The sequence below is a fragment of the Cervus elaphus genome, chromosome 31 (assembly GCF_910594005.1).
Source record: "Cervus elaphus chromosome 31, mCerEla1.1, whole genome shotgun sequence".
NCBI lineage: Eukaryota > Metazoa > Chordata > Mammalia > Artiodactyla > Cervidae > Cervus > Cervus elaphus.
Window position 1 is genome coordinate 50,515,253 of NC_057845.1, and position 15,193 is coordinate 50,530,445.

The following is a 15,193-nucleotide window of genomic DNA, read 5'->3' on the forward strand; positions in this document are numbered from 1 at the left end:
GTCATAGGTTTTCTTCTAAGGAGCAAGCGTCTTTTTATTTCATGGCTGCAGTTAACCAACTACAGTGATTTTGGAGCCCAAGAAAATAAAGTCTGTCACTTGTTTCCATTGTTTGCCCATCTATTTGCCAGAAGTGATGGGGCTGGATGCCATAATCTTAGTTTTTTGAATGTTGAGTTTTAAGTTAGCTTTTTCACTGTCCTCTTTCACTTTCATCAAGAGGCTCTTTAGTTCTTCACTTTCTGCCATAAGGGTTGTGTCCTCTCTCCCAGTTGTGGCAGTATGAATTAAATTCATTTTTTAAAAGTTTATACCAGTTAATTTACTTGATATTTATAGATATTCATGATTTTTACCTATTTCATAATTTTTCTTTTAATGGTTCTTGATAGTGGCTTTTATAAATTTATATGAAGAAAAAGCATGGAAATAAATATATAAGATAGTGTATGTCATTTTCTTAAAATAGCAGTTTTAATGTTAGCTGTCTAGTTTATGATAATTAAGGAGAGACTTTTATACCATTTATTTAATCAGTTTTTGGAATTGTACGCTTCCTTCGTAACAATATAAGCATTTAATTTGAAAGTATTCATGTGTCCCTTGTAATACTCTTCAGAGATTTGGATATCTTCTTTCAGACATGCCCTTGTTCTAAAAAATGTGGATAAATGAGTAGTATCTTGTGAGAAGCCGTGTAAGACCATTTAATATTTTCTTCTTTCTGGTTATTTTTTTCTTGTGTAGTATTGGGTGACAGCTGAATCATCTAAGTCTAGTTAGGATTCCTCAAATGAATCATTACACATTTTTGATATTTCCGTATTGTAGTGGCTGAAAAAAAAACCTTAGCTGAAAAAACACATAGAATGACTAGCTGCTTGATCAAGCAGTAAGCCAGGAGTGATCCAGTTTCTGAAGTGTCTGTGGCCCACTGATTGTAAGGAAGTACATTGTCATACTACACAAGGGAGTAGGGAATTATCTCTTAGTTGAGTGTGATTTAGCATTACCATGTGAAGCACTTGGGAAACTCAATGAATGTGTCTCACATAGAAACTGAAATAGCTTAATTAAAAAAAAAATTATAATTTAGGTATATGTCTATATTAATGATGATCCTATATGCAAGACAGCAAAAGAGACACAGACTTTTGGACTCTGTGGGAGAAGGCGAGGGTGGGATGATTTGAGAGAATAGCATTGAAACATGTATAGTACCATATGTGAAATAGATCGCCAGCCCAGGTTCGATGCATGAGACAGGGCACTCAGGGCCGCTGCACTGGGATGACCCTGAGAGATAGGATGGGGAGGGAGGGCGGAGGGGCGTTCAGGATGGGGACACATGTATACCCATGGCTGATTCATGTCAATGTATGGCCAAAACCACCACAATATTGTAAAGTAATTAGCCTCCAATTAAAATAAATAAATTTTAAAAATTAATTAATTAAAAATAAATTGGAAACATTAAAAATAAAAAATATTTCACAAAAAATGATAATTTAGATATATGTCTATATTTGCAGTATTAATATAAAATTTTATTTAATTTGTACACTTGATTTCAATCTCCTTTATTTCATCATATGTCATTAGAAAGTAATTTATAACAGCTTTTCTCTATTTGTATGTGTTCCCCCACTCCTTAATAAAAGAACTATCTTGGCTTCATTCATCTTTAAAACATTTAAAAGATAAAATATAAGCATCTGAACCATAGCTTAATTGTGGTTAAGCTTTAACTGGTTCGGTTGAACCAGTCATTTGAAATAACTTGACTTTAGTCACGATGTCATTTTAATTCCATGTTTTTCCAGAGGATTCGCCTGTAACTCTATACCTGAATTTAGTCAGCAAACTAAGAACTAATTGCCTGTAATTCTTTGTGTCTGTAACTTTGGCCTCAGAATTCCCATTGAGTAATTTTAGTAATCATCTTTTTGTTAAATTAAAGTTGACGATAAATACTTTAGGCCTTTTTTTCCTCAGTAGTGTTAGTCCAGGGATGTTTAATCATCTTCCTGACTTTGATTGGTTGGCTGTTAATACATCTTATTTAGAGATGATTTTGCTAAAGGAGACTGAGTGTCAGCGTAGTTGGAAGGGGCTTCCTGGCTCACCATTTTAATCACTTTGCTATGGGTCCTCCACAGAATCCTGCTGCATCACAGAAGTTGGAAGTTCTGATGTTCCATTGACATCACAATGGAAAGTCTTGACTTGACCGGTAAGAGCAGCCCCGTGGTGCGTCTTACTTACTTACCTGGAAGCAGTGGAGCAGTCAAGAGCTATGTGGTGTCAGAGCTGGTCTCAACTTTTTCCCATCCGATGGATTCACCTTCCGTATTGATCAGGGAAGTGTGATAATTGTGTGTTTTTACTCGTCAATTTTATTAGTATTTTTTAAAGTGACACGTAATCTCTATTATCAAGTAAGTTAAATTTTCCTTTAAAGTAATTAATTTTTAAAAGTTAACTATTTCAGAGTCTCTGACTTGTTTCTCCAATGTAATGGGCTATTGGTAAAAAGTCAATTTATTGAAGTCCCCAGTTATCTAGAGAATACATGTCTTAGTAAATATTACATTGGTTTGTTCCCTCAAAGCTTTTTATATTGCCTTTGGCTTTAAATGAAAAGTGAATCCGCATCAAAAAGCATTATGGGAGCTTCAAAAGAACTATTAAAACTAATAGAAGTGGGTGTAGCAGTACCATAAAACTATTTTGAATATGAAAAACACACAGTGAAGAAAAAGTTGAGATTTTAAAATATATACATGTGGCAAATTATATCAGACTTTGAAACTCACATACTATCATTCTGTCCTTTTGTACAGAAGTTGTATTCAAAACTGCTTCCTTTGGAATATTTTAGGATTAATTTTAATAATGATTACTTAAATGCATAGTTTTCTCAGTCTGGGAATAAAAACGTGTGATTGGTTTACTGATGTTTGAATACTTTATGGTGAACTGATGATTTATAAGACCAAGGAATGTGACATAAAATGAACAAAACTAGTAAATATTGTTTAGTTGCAATTTTCAGGACATGCGCTTATTCTTCAAATTTTCAATTCATGGTAAACTTGAATCTTTCTGTTCTTAAGCATTTTTGATAGCCTGTTAGGTCTGTCTAGAAAATCTGCGTGTGCTTTTTTGTTTTAGTAATTATATGACTGAATGTTGCTTTAATGATTTTATGATATGATAAGGCCTCTGAACCATTCTTCCGACTATTACAGTCTAGGATTGTTTGCATTGTAAAAATAAATGCCATTTAGCTCGTAAGTGTGTTTACTTGGATATTGAAACACCAACAAAATCTTATTGCCAGTGAGAAGACTGAGATTTAGTTATTTCTCCTCCTTTCTGTACTATCTTTTAAGGCATAAGTCAAAAATACAAATTCTGGATTTATGAATGGCAGTTAGGATACCATTGACTGTGGTTTTACTGGGTCAGCAGAATAGACTACAGAAGATTTGAATACCTATACTGAAATTTCAAATATGTTCTCAATTACCAATTCTAAAGGGAGTGAGTATAGTGAGATTTAAAGAAAATTAAATTTGTGGCAATATTCTGAGTTTTCTAAATATGAATATATATATAGAAAATAAAGCAGGACCTTTTATATTACCTATTCAGAGAACTAAATCATTAATAGGCAATTGTATGGCAGTCTTGACTTAAGAAGCCATCTGATCTTTGATCTCTGAATGTCATTTAGATTACTTTGGTAAAGTATTTTTATTGACTGTAAGCAGATACTGACAGAAAATGCTGACAAAATTTAAGAAAACTGACACTTTATGCTTCTAGTATACATATATGTTCATCATAAGTACAGTATTAACTAATAGAAAATATGCCATTCAAAATCAGGAGTAAAGGAAACCAATCTTGGAACATGTTACCTAGCAAAATGGTTCCCAGGGTTCGGTAAACCTGGGAACTAATGCTGTTTTAGTCAGCTTAGACAGGGCTTTGTTTAATCAAACAGAGTCCCTAAGTCTTAGTGTTTTATGGCAGTAAAAGTTTCTTTCTCACTCATGTTCGTGTCCCTGATGAATCCGTTGCCACTCTGCCCCTCCTGTGTCCTCCTCGTTCCTGGACCAGCGCTGAAAGACAGCCTCTCTTTGTGGCAGAAGGAGCCGGGACTCTGGGCTCTGTAAATTGCTGTTTCGCGGCCGTGTCTGTCCCCACCTCCTAGCATTCCATTGGCTAAAGCATGTCACATGGCCAGCTCATGTCACAGGATAGGAGCGGCTTCTTCGGAGGAGTGGGGTGGGGGAAGGCTGATAGGGAGGCACAGTGCCTGTTTTAAGGGTAACATTTGGATAATCCTATCTCGGGCTTTTCTAGACAGACAGAATGCAGCTTATATGTTAAGCTTCCAGGAGTCCTGTAAAAATCAATCTGTTTAACGTGAAAAATTATTTGTGAAGCTTCTATGTGGTACATCGAACATACTGAACTTGGAAACCTATCTGTGAACAAGTTTTAGGGAATGAGGAGTTCATTCAGTTCAAGAGTTTCCATAAGTTTTGAACATTATCACTTTTACACTATGCAATAAGTGGAAATACACCCTACATTAAGCTTACATTCTTGTTTTATAAGTTGCTTTAAAATGAAAGAAAATTACTGCCGACTGGACCCTCTGTGGTTTGAATACAGAGTTTGAGAAGGGAAATAATGATCCTCATAATGAATTCTTCTCTGTGTTTACTGGGTTACAGGACTTTTGACAGATATCCAATTGGATGTAGAGGAAGAGCATAAGAGAATGGGTAGTTTGCTTTTTCCAGTAGTAATATAATTATTTTACCATGTAATGGTAATCAGGTGCTTCTACTTAAAGTCAATTTCAGGAATCATTCTGGAGAGAAAGAATATACATACTATAAGATTTTCTAATGTACACGAGTTTTCTAATGTACCCCGAGGTCGTATTCTCTATACAGTGATTGCATTGTTCTGTCCTATACTTGGTAGAAAATTGATAGGCATAATGACCTCCTCAGCTAGTGTTATGATTAATCCCACAAGCTTTATAAAATGTTGTGACCACACCTGTGTGGATTAAGATGATTTCAATATTGAAGATTATACTATAAGCAGTGCTTTGATAGTTTATAGTTCCTTAAGATTGGGGAAAAGGAACATTCTTAGAAATCTGTTTATTTAGAGAAACTTAGGCATAAATCCTAGTTCTGGAACTTTTAAGTTGAAAGAATCTGGGTGATTATTTAACCTCTGAAATTTTGTTTTCTCATCTTAATATTGGATAACGATCTCTACCTCATGGAGTGCTGATAATGAAATGAGGGAATTAAGTTGAGTGCCGATACAGTGCCTGGTGCATGGGATGCTCTTGAGACAGGGTAGTTAAGAAACATGATCACAGTTCAGTAATCTTGGATGCACTATAATATACCTTTATTACAGTGTATGTATGTATAAACTATGTTTGCATATTTATATTCAAACACACACTTCCAAGAGTTTTAAAAAATTGTCCTTAATGTATAAGTATCCTACAGATTTATTGAAAAATAAAAGTGGCTTTATCCTTATCCGAAAAGGTGAATCCTGTGGAAGGACTAGTCACCCTGTGAACTAATAAATCAGTTCTTGCCACTGAGAACATAGAAGTCCTAACAGTGATTGCCAAATGTGGTGTATGGCCTCGCCTCTGCATTTTAAGGTTGGCATCAAAGAAATACAATTTTTTATAATCTCACATGGTACAAGAACAAGAGAGAGTGCCACAGAAATTGTCTTCAGCATGTAGAGCAAACACTGTTTGGTTTCAAAAGAGTCAGCGTTTCTACTTCAAGATTTCTATGCTGCTGTTTTCCAGTGAGGCTGAGATTATTTAAATTCCTTCGATGACTTCTCTGTTGGCATTGTCCAGCAGGACAGCAGAGGATATTTCTTAGGGTTCAAAGCTTTATGTTATTTCTAAATGATAATTTAATTTAGAATAACACACACACATATAAATAATTTTGGGGTGACTTATTTTTCAAAGTGTCCCAAGTGTTTCTGTTTATAAGCGAATCGTTGTTGTAACAACTGCCAGCTATATATTTAGCTGGATCATTGATAGAGTGAAACTATTTCAGAAATAGAATATTTTCATTTTTAGAGACTGTGTAGTCTGCTTGGGCAGCCATAACAAAATACCACAGACCGGGCGACTTAAACAATAGATTTTTTTGGGTTTTTTTTACAGTTCTGAAGGCTTATAGTCCACGGTCAAGGTGCTGACAAGTTCTGTTCTATGTGGTTTCTCTTCTGGCTTATGGACAGTTACCTTCGTGCTGTGTCCTCACATGACTTTTTCTCTGTTCCTGTGGAGAGAGTGTGCTCCGGCCTCTCCCCCCTTCTTACAAGGACACCAGTTCTATCAGATAATGGCCCCACCCTGGTGACCTTACTTCACTTTTACCTACTTCTAGGGTCTGTCTCCAAGTAGACACCCAGTCACACTGGGGTTTGAGGTTTCATTATACAAATTTGAGGGCAGCCACTTCAGTTCATACCAGAGGTATTTGTTTTTTTCTGTGCCAAAGAGAGAAGAGAACATTAAAAAAAATTTCTATGTTATTTAATCTATAAACAAGAAGATCTGGTTTACTGTTTCATCTAAGATTCTAAAGATTATCTTTGAATCTTTGGAATGGGAGACATTTGAAATTACCAAATTCATATTTCTTCCACTTTGAAGTAACTGTGCATTTAAAAAAAAGTGTCTTAGGGAAGGAATCAAATCTAACAACTTGAAAATCAGTGTTTTGTATGATGGAAGAATAACATCATTGTAAAAATTGATTTCCATGTGTATTCATTGTTGACTTGATATGGAATGTATTTGAAAATTAGGTCAAAGAAGAAGACACTTAACTTTTTTGAGATATATGTTTCTGCTTACTATAATCAAGCCAATTCATATTTTTCATGGCTATATTCTTTTACTTTATTCAGCAGGAAAATAGCATAGTCTTAAAGGTTCTGGAAAACAGAAAGAAAAGTTTCTGCATTTGATTGAAATAAAGCCAGCAAAAGCCACAGCAGAGTCCTAAATCTCCTATTCTCCCTGTTAATTTTCCTCCCTCTCTCTCTTTCTTTTTTTAATCTCCTTTTTTCATCCTCCTCCTTCTCCTCCTTTCCTCTGATATTAGCTCTTAGGTTAGGTAATCATTGTATTTCTCAAGTAATAGTCTAAATGCAATTCTTTGAACATCTATGTAGTACCTCTTTCTAATACATAGGAGGAACTTTCAGTTGATGAGTGTTTGGGATTAGTAATCGTATTGATGTAGGCTCAATTTAACTCTTAGTTTTACTTTTGAACTTAAAAAATTGTTCTCTGTGTCACTAGAATAATTTGAGTGTCTTATGATTTGATGCCTATCTGAAAACAGAAAATATACCATACGGAAACAAACCTTTGAGACTCTCTTTGTATAATAATAACTTTAAATTGATTTGTAATTTTTTTCTTCACCTTGTGTGTTTATAGACTAGAAGATAAGCTCTTGAGGACTGATCTGATTTTGTGGATTGTAGTTAATTGGTTGAAAGTTATTATTTTACCTTTTATTTACTTTTCATTTTGGTTTCCTTCGAAAGCTATATATAGATGACTCAAACTTAAGCCTTATATATAATAAATTTTAGCAGTGTATTTCTTTTGCATAGGCTCAGTGTACTGAGTGTTAAATTTACTAGATAAGGACAATACAATTAAATTGAGACATGGCCACTTCATCCATTATTACTACTCTGAAAGGTGGATAAATTGTTTTTATACTGAAGTCCATATTCCCTTTGATCTCTGTTACAGAGAATTGTGTTTCTCCAGGAAAATAAATGGATCTTGTTGTTGTTGTTGTTATTCAGTTGCTCAGTCATGTCCAACTCTGCATTCTCTGTGGTCCCCTTCTCCTGCCTTCAGTCTTTCCCAGCATCAGGGTCTTTTCCCAAGAGTAGGCGCTTCACATCGTATGGCCAAAGTGTTGGAGCTTCAGCTTCAGTATCACTCCTTCCAGTGAATATTTCCTTTAGGATTGACTGGTTTGATCTCCTTGCTGTCCAAGGAACTCTCAAGAGTTCTCCAGCACTGCAGTTCGAAAGCATCATCTCTTTGGCACTCAGCTTTCTTAATGGTTCAACTCTTACATCCTGCGTGACAACTGGAAAAACCATAGCTTTGATTAGACGGACCTTTGTTGGCAAAGTAATGTCTCTGCTTTTTAATAAGCTGTCTAGTTTTACCATAGGTTTTCTTCCAAGGAGAAAGCATCTTTTAATTTCACAGCTGCAGTCACTATCTGCAATGATTTTGGAGCCCAAGGAAATAAAGTCTATCACTGTTTCCACTTTTTCCCCATCTATTTGCCATGAAGTGATGGGGCCAGATGCCATGATCTTAGTTTTTTGAATGTTGAGTTTTAAGCCAGCTTTTTCATTACCTTTCACCTTCATCAAGAAATTCTTTAGTTCTCTTGGCTTTCTGCCATTAGGATAGTGTCATCTGCGTGTCTGAGGTTATTGATATTTCTCCTGGAAATCTTGATTTGAGCTTGTGATTCATCCAGACTGGAATTTTGCATGATGTACTCTGCATATAAGTTAAATAAGCAGGGTGACAATATACAGCCTTGATGTACTCCTTTCCGAATTTGGAACCAGTCTGTTGTTCCATGTCCAGTTCTAACTATTGCTTCTTGACCTGTATACAGGTTTCTCAGAAGGCAAGTCAGGTGGTCTGGTATTCCTCTTTCAAGAATTTTCCAGTTTGTTGTGATCCACACCGTCAAAAGGCTTTAGTGCAGTCCTGTTTTTCTGGATCTAAATGGATCTACTGGGGTGAAATTTCTCATAACATTGCTCTCAGAATTTCTATGCATATTAATGTAAAATACATAATATATTTACTGAGTATTCTGTGCAGACACAGATAAGTGTAAATATATGTGAGTGAATACATGTAATATTTTCAGGTAACCTCTTCAAGAAACCTGAAGACTTAAGTTTACATTAGAGGGTCTGTTTCGTTTTGGGCTGTATCCCCCAAACCCACGTGTCCAGCACGTGGAACTTGCTTAGTGAACATTTGGTGAATTAGTAATACAGGCGTTCACATTTTACTAATTGTATATTCCATTGGTATTGATATTAATAAACATCCCCAGGTCTACTTGGAGATAGTTATTCTTCCAAGTCTTAGTTCAGGGAGAGGAGTGTTCCCCCTAAATAAGTCTTTAAATTGCAGATAGTCCTATAATCAATAAATGTTAGTGATCTTAAGAACTTAAAATGAGTGGCATAATAATTTCTGGGTACCTGTTGTATTGTTCATAGGGTACATTGAGTCAGCAAGAGTTTATTAAGACTTGTAAGCCTTGTGCCAAGTACTTCCCTAACACTTTACCAGTGACCTTTTGAGTGGAGTGCATGTGAAGGTTCTGAGATAGAAGGAAGGCAAATTGGTTCAGGATGGGTCACAAGAGATGCTGTATGGTACTTGTATTTAGTTAATACATAACAGAAAGGTTGACTTAAGTCCACATTTAGATGTTTTATTCTGGGGGGGGTACTATTTTTAGGATATTTCTATATTCAAATTGTTTTATAAAGATGTTAGAGAAGAACATTGTGTTTTGGTTTGTGTTTATGTGTGTGTGTGTTTTGATTTTATAAACTTTGGTAAATCTGGTTGATTTTCAGTTGTTCTGTCTCTGACATGGTTATATTGCTGTTCTTAAAAAGCAGATGAGTTATGAAGTTATTTCAGTGTTTCCTTAACATTTATTGTAAGGCCATTTATTACTAAGTGTCTCTTTGAGGCAAACGTATTCCACTTCAGGAATGTAATGTTTTAAGCTGTTGAGTTACCATAGGCATAAAAAGTGTACAGTTTTCTGGAAAGGTCAATTAGACGGGGAGGAACTGTCTTCTGAACCAGGCTTAAATAGTAAGATACCATTTAACTGGTGAACACTGTCCCAAGCATTTTCAGTTATGCCATACTAATTACTAGATTAGAGAGAGTGAAACCCGCAAAACATGAGATGTATCCATGTGCAGAGAAGGGTAAACCCTCAGGCACCACCCAGATGGACCAATCTGATACTCTGAATCATGCGCTTAATATAGTTTGTGAATACCTGCTATGTTTTCAGTATTGTTAGAGATGCCTGTTCATCAAATAGGTGTGTTATATAAAGAGACAATAGAGGAAAGTGTGAAGTTAGCAGCCAGTGTCAATCCCCTGTTTTTAAATACAAACCTCTTTGTCTGTCAGTCATTTTGTTCTGCCATTTGCTGACACTTATAGCTCATCTCTTGGGCTTCCCTGGTGTCTCAGCGGTATGGAATCAGCCTGCAATGCAGGTTTGATCCCTGGGTTGGGAAGATCCCCTGGAGGAGGGCATGGCAGCCCACTCCAGTATTCTTGCCTGGAGAATCCCATGGACAGAGGAGTCTGGCAGGCTACAGTCCATGGGGTTGCAAAGAGCCAGACACGACTAAAGCGACTTAGCACTCACACACGCACAGCTCATCTTTCGGTCCATTTAGTGACATCAATACTTGAAGGAATGATAGTTTTCAGGTTTAAAAGTTTTTCCTGTTAAGATAATGGATATTGTTTTTCTTTATTGCTGACATAACATAAATCTGTCTTGTTGATGGTAAAGGTGTGCCAGTTATGTTTCTCTTTATTAATTTTGAACTAATCATCAAAGTCACAGAACATTAGAATTTATAATGTGCCTGTGGAAAAAAATACTTTAGAACTTTTACTTCCCAATGCTTATAAAGATTCTTTGCGTGAGATTGTCAGCTGCCTAATACTCATTCTTGCTTCCTGGAGATTAAGATGCTAGGTAGAGAGGTAGAAACTTAAAGATTTCCTTATAGAAGACAAATTTAAATGGATCACTTTTTTCAGCTGTAATTTGATCTCAGAAGCATGGGCTCTGGAGTCAGATGGACTCTACACAAGACTGAATCCAACTCGGCTGATTACTGATTGTACTGTGGGAAAGTTACTTTTCTTCATCTGTGAAACGGGGTGAATATGGTCTGTGTAAAGGTCTTACAGAGATTAAAAGTGCTGGGGGTTCCGGTGCCAACCTAGCACAGGGCAGGGTTGCTAAGAAGATGTGTTTGCTCTCACAATGGACAGTAGGTCACAGTGGTGTTTGATTCTCTTTACTGCTTTAACCGTTCCTTGAAATGGAATTTCAAGCATGTTATTATCTCTGTTCACAGCGAGAGAAATGTCTTTACTATGTTGCACATCTTTATCATATGAAGTCTTTATTGAGTACAGGTTGGTTTTAAGTCATTAAAGAATAACATTTACTCTTTATGTTGTTAAATATCTTAAAATATTTCCTGTACCATCATAATAAGAAGTTTATTTATACTTTGCCCAATTTAATTTTGTAATTTTATTAAAGCGTAATCAAAGCTCAAGTATCTGAAAGTATTAGGAGGTAAGTCATCTATCATTCAGTGAGGTATAGTTATTTTAGGAATACTGTCGCCTCATGCAGTGTTGGTATTAACAATAAAGTTATCACCTCAAACAACAGGTAAATTATTTAAGTGTAATAGTACATTTTTATAATCTACACAATTTTCTTCAAAGACTATAATTATTTTAGTGAAACGAAGAGCTGTATTATGAATTCTTAATGAAATTTAAAGTATGAGAGCTATTTTTGTAAATTGATTATTGCAACCTAACTAAAAAGTTCAAAAAATTTTAAACAGCTATGACCTTATTATGACCTTATTCTACTAGTCTATCCATAAACTAGGGGAGCAAGATTCTCCTTCATTTTAGGTGGTTGGCTTAGCATTTCATAATTAATTGATCCAAGAGAAGAAAGTATTTTTATTTCTAGTAATTTTCATGAGCATGAAGCATTACAGTTTTGTCCTTTGTCCCTAGTAACTTTTATTTATTTATTTTTATTATCTCTATAATTAGTATATCTCAACTGGTTTTGAAGATAATTTAGGACTATCTATGAAAATACCTTGGTTCCTTCAAAAAGCTTCTCTCTAAGTTAACATGTATGTATTAGGATGTTTGTGTGGTCTTTTTATAACAATTTTTCCCTTTCCTAGTCAAATAGGTGAATTTTCTAATCATAACTATGGATTTTATAGACTTTATATACTTTTTCAGCTATTAGTATACTGCACATCAAAATTCTAAACTTTCCGGCTCCCCATAAGAGTGAAGAGTGTTCACACTCCTTTTCTAGCTCTTCTGTTCCTTTTTTAGAACCTGAACTACCTATAGTAATCTCACTGGAAAAATTGTTTTACTTAAAAGGTAAAAGGAACATACTTTCTGTTCCTCTTATTTATCTGATAAATACTTACTGGAACTACTATGTGCAAAGTGTTAGACATTGTCAGATGGTCACATTATGATAATAGAAGGCAAACTAATGAGGTAGACTATAGATAGATAAATAAACCTCACTAAGAGTTCTGAGGAAGATCTTAAATTCCAGGTAGGACATCAGAGAAGACTACATAGAGGGATAAATATAGAGTCTGGAAAAGGGGGATGCAGACATACCTCAGTTTATTGCACTTTTCAGATATTGCTTTTTTTCCCAACAGCTGTCACTTTGTCTGTTTGTCACATTTTGGTAATTCTTGCAGTGTTTTAAACTTTTCCATTATTACTGTATTCATAATAATGATCTGTGTTCAGTGATCTTTAATATTACTATTACGGAAAATTATGACTTGCTGAAGGCTCAGAGATTGGTTAGCATTTTTAAGCAATAAAGTATTTTTTAATTAAAGCATGTACCTTTTTTTAGGGATAATGCTATTGCACACTTAATAGACTATACTATAGTGTAAACATACTTTTATATGCACTGGGAAACCAAAGAATTTGTGCAGCTTGCTTTATTATGACATTTTCTGTATTCAGGTAGACTAGATCTAAATCCACAATATCTTCAAGGTATGCCCTAGACCCCTTTTGCTATTTGAATGGAATGTTTGTAAGGGTAAAATGGGAAATTTTGGTCCAGAGCTAGATGTAAAGAGGGTCTTGAATGTCAGGGTGAATTTCCTTTTTTTCTTTTACTTTTTTTTTTTTTAAGGCAGATAAACCACTGAAAAATTTTGAGCAGACAATATAAATGAGATGGATTGAAAGGGAAAAAAAATAGGCTTTGGAAAGTTTGGTTTGAGGGGCTTTACCTTATCCCAGGCAAAAGGAAATTTGTTTTTCTAATAGAGTTTGAGAGTTGTAAATAGAATCATTGTAGGAGATATGAAGGTTGTACCCTGTCTTGATGTGTCTTAAAATATTTTGGATTGAGGTATCCAACTCACCAAATCAAATCAGTCTTTTCCCATTTTGCAAGGCAAAAATTAATAGATACTCACTTTTAATGATTTCTTTAATGAAGATTTTCTCAAATGTCTGATGCCTGCCACTATTGATGTGTGTATGTGTGTTTCTGTCTGTTTTTAGTGACTGTAAATTTAGCTCTCACTCTTAAGAATTTCTCAAAGAATACAAACCCTGTCTTTTCGCTTGAACCAAACTACCAATGTGCAGAATTTAGCACCAGATTGAACTTGTGTTGGGGGTGTAGAGGAATCATAAGAGGGAAGGAAAGCAGTGGGGGTTGTTGAAAAGGAAGTCAGAGATAGGTTTTTAATATAAGTTGTAGATGTTTAGATTATACTACTACTGGAGGTGGATAATAGGAACCAATTTGTGTGAGGGGATGGGATGGAATGGATTTGAAACACAAAGAGAATATCTGTGTAATTATGTATAGGATGTGTTTATGAGTTTTGTTCTGAGTTTGGAAGAGATTCCAGCTGAAGATAGGTATAGCTTAAGAAAGAGGTCGTAAAGCTGACTTTGAAAATTGGTGAAAGTAGAAAATAAGGCTAAGACAGATTCTTTGAAAACACCTACTTACTTGTTAAGAGAAGTATAAAGGAAAGGAAAACAATCAGGTCTGTGGTGGGGAAAGCGTAGTGCTAAGGAAGATGGGAAAGAGTTTTCAAGAAAAGTATGAGACGTTTAATGCTTTAAAAAGGTGTTTGGGCTTTCCCCTTTGGTACGCCATGAAGATCCTGGTGTTGCCCTGGGCCACCGCCCCGCCTGGTGTTACCGGTATGGTAAGAATAAGCCGTACCCAAAGTCCTGCTTCTGCTGAGGTGTCCGTGATGCTAAGATCCGCATCTTCATCTTCAGGCATAAGAAGGCAAACGTGGATGATCTCCCACTCTCAGTGGCCACATGGTGTCAGATGAGTATGAGCAGCTCTCCTCTGAAGCCCTGGAGTCTGCCCGTATTTGTGCCAACAAGTACATGGTGAAAAGCTGTGGCAAAGATGGTTTTCACATCCGAGTGCGGCTCCGCCCTTTCCACTTTATCCGCATCAGCAAGATGTTGCCTTGTGCTGGCGCTGATAGACTCCAGACAGGTATGTCCGGCGCCTTTGGAACGCGCCAATCATGTCCATCTGCACCAGGCTACAGAACAAGGAGCATGTGATTGAAGCCCTCTGCCGGCCCAAGTTCAAGATTCCTGGCTGCCAGAAGATCCACGTCTCCAAGAAGTGGGGATTTACTAAGTTTAATGCGAATGAATTTGAAAACATGGTGGCAGAAAAGCAGCCCATCCGGGATGGCTGTAGGGTTAAACACATCCCGAATTGTGGTCCCCTGGACAGTTGGCGGCCCGCACTCATGAGATCATCAGCGCTTTTCCCCTCCTTAATCATGCTCACCAATAAATGGCTAATTCCTGTCAGAAAAAAAAGGTGTTTGGGTTAGGTGTTCCATGGGTCCTTTGAAGGAAATAGTTTTAAAATTAATTTTATTATTAAAGTATAGTTGATTCACAACTTGTATTATACAACAAATGATTTAATATTTTTTTACATTGGGCTTCCCCAATGGCTCAGCTGGTAAGGAACCCGCTTGCCAGTCCAGGAGACTCAAGAGACTTGAGTTTGATCCCTGGGTCTGGCTAGATCCCCTAGAGAAGGAAGTGGCAATCTGATCCAGTTTTCTTGCCTGGAAAATTCCATGGAGAGAAGAGCCTGGCAGTCCATGGGGTTGCGAAGAGGCAGACACGACTAAGTGCACATGCGCACAT

General features: G+C 36.1%; 1 protein-coding gene and 1 pseudogene across 12 annotated transcripts in view; both read left to right on the forward strand.

Moving 5' to 3' along the window:
* Positions 1-15,193, forward strand: part of BBX (BBX high mobility group box domain containing) — a 288,912-nt gene that overhangs the window by 131,708 nt on the left and 142,011 nt on the right. For 8 of the 12 annotated variants that reach the window (XM_043892960.1, XM_043892974.1, XM_043892961.1 and 5 more), the window contains one exon: positions 2,160-2,233. The exons of 3 other annotated variants lie outside the window; for them this stretch is intronic. The gene's annotated coding sequence lies outside the window, so the exon portion shown is untranslated. Of the gene's footprint in view, positions 1-2,159; positions 2,234-2,336; positions 2,361-15,193 lie in introns of those variants that run through there. One more of the 12 variants, XM_043892973.1, reaches the window with a different exon arrangement.
* Positions 11,216-14,992, forward strand: LOC122687449 (annotated as a pseudogene).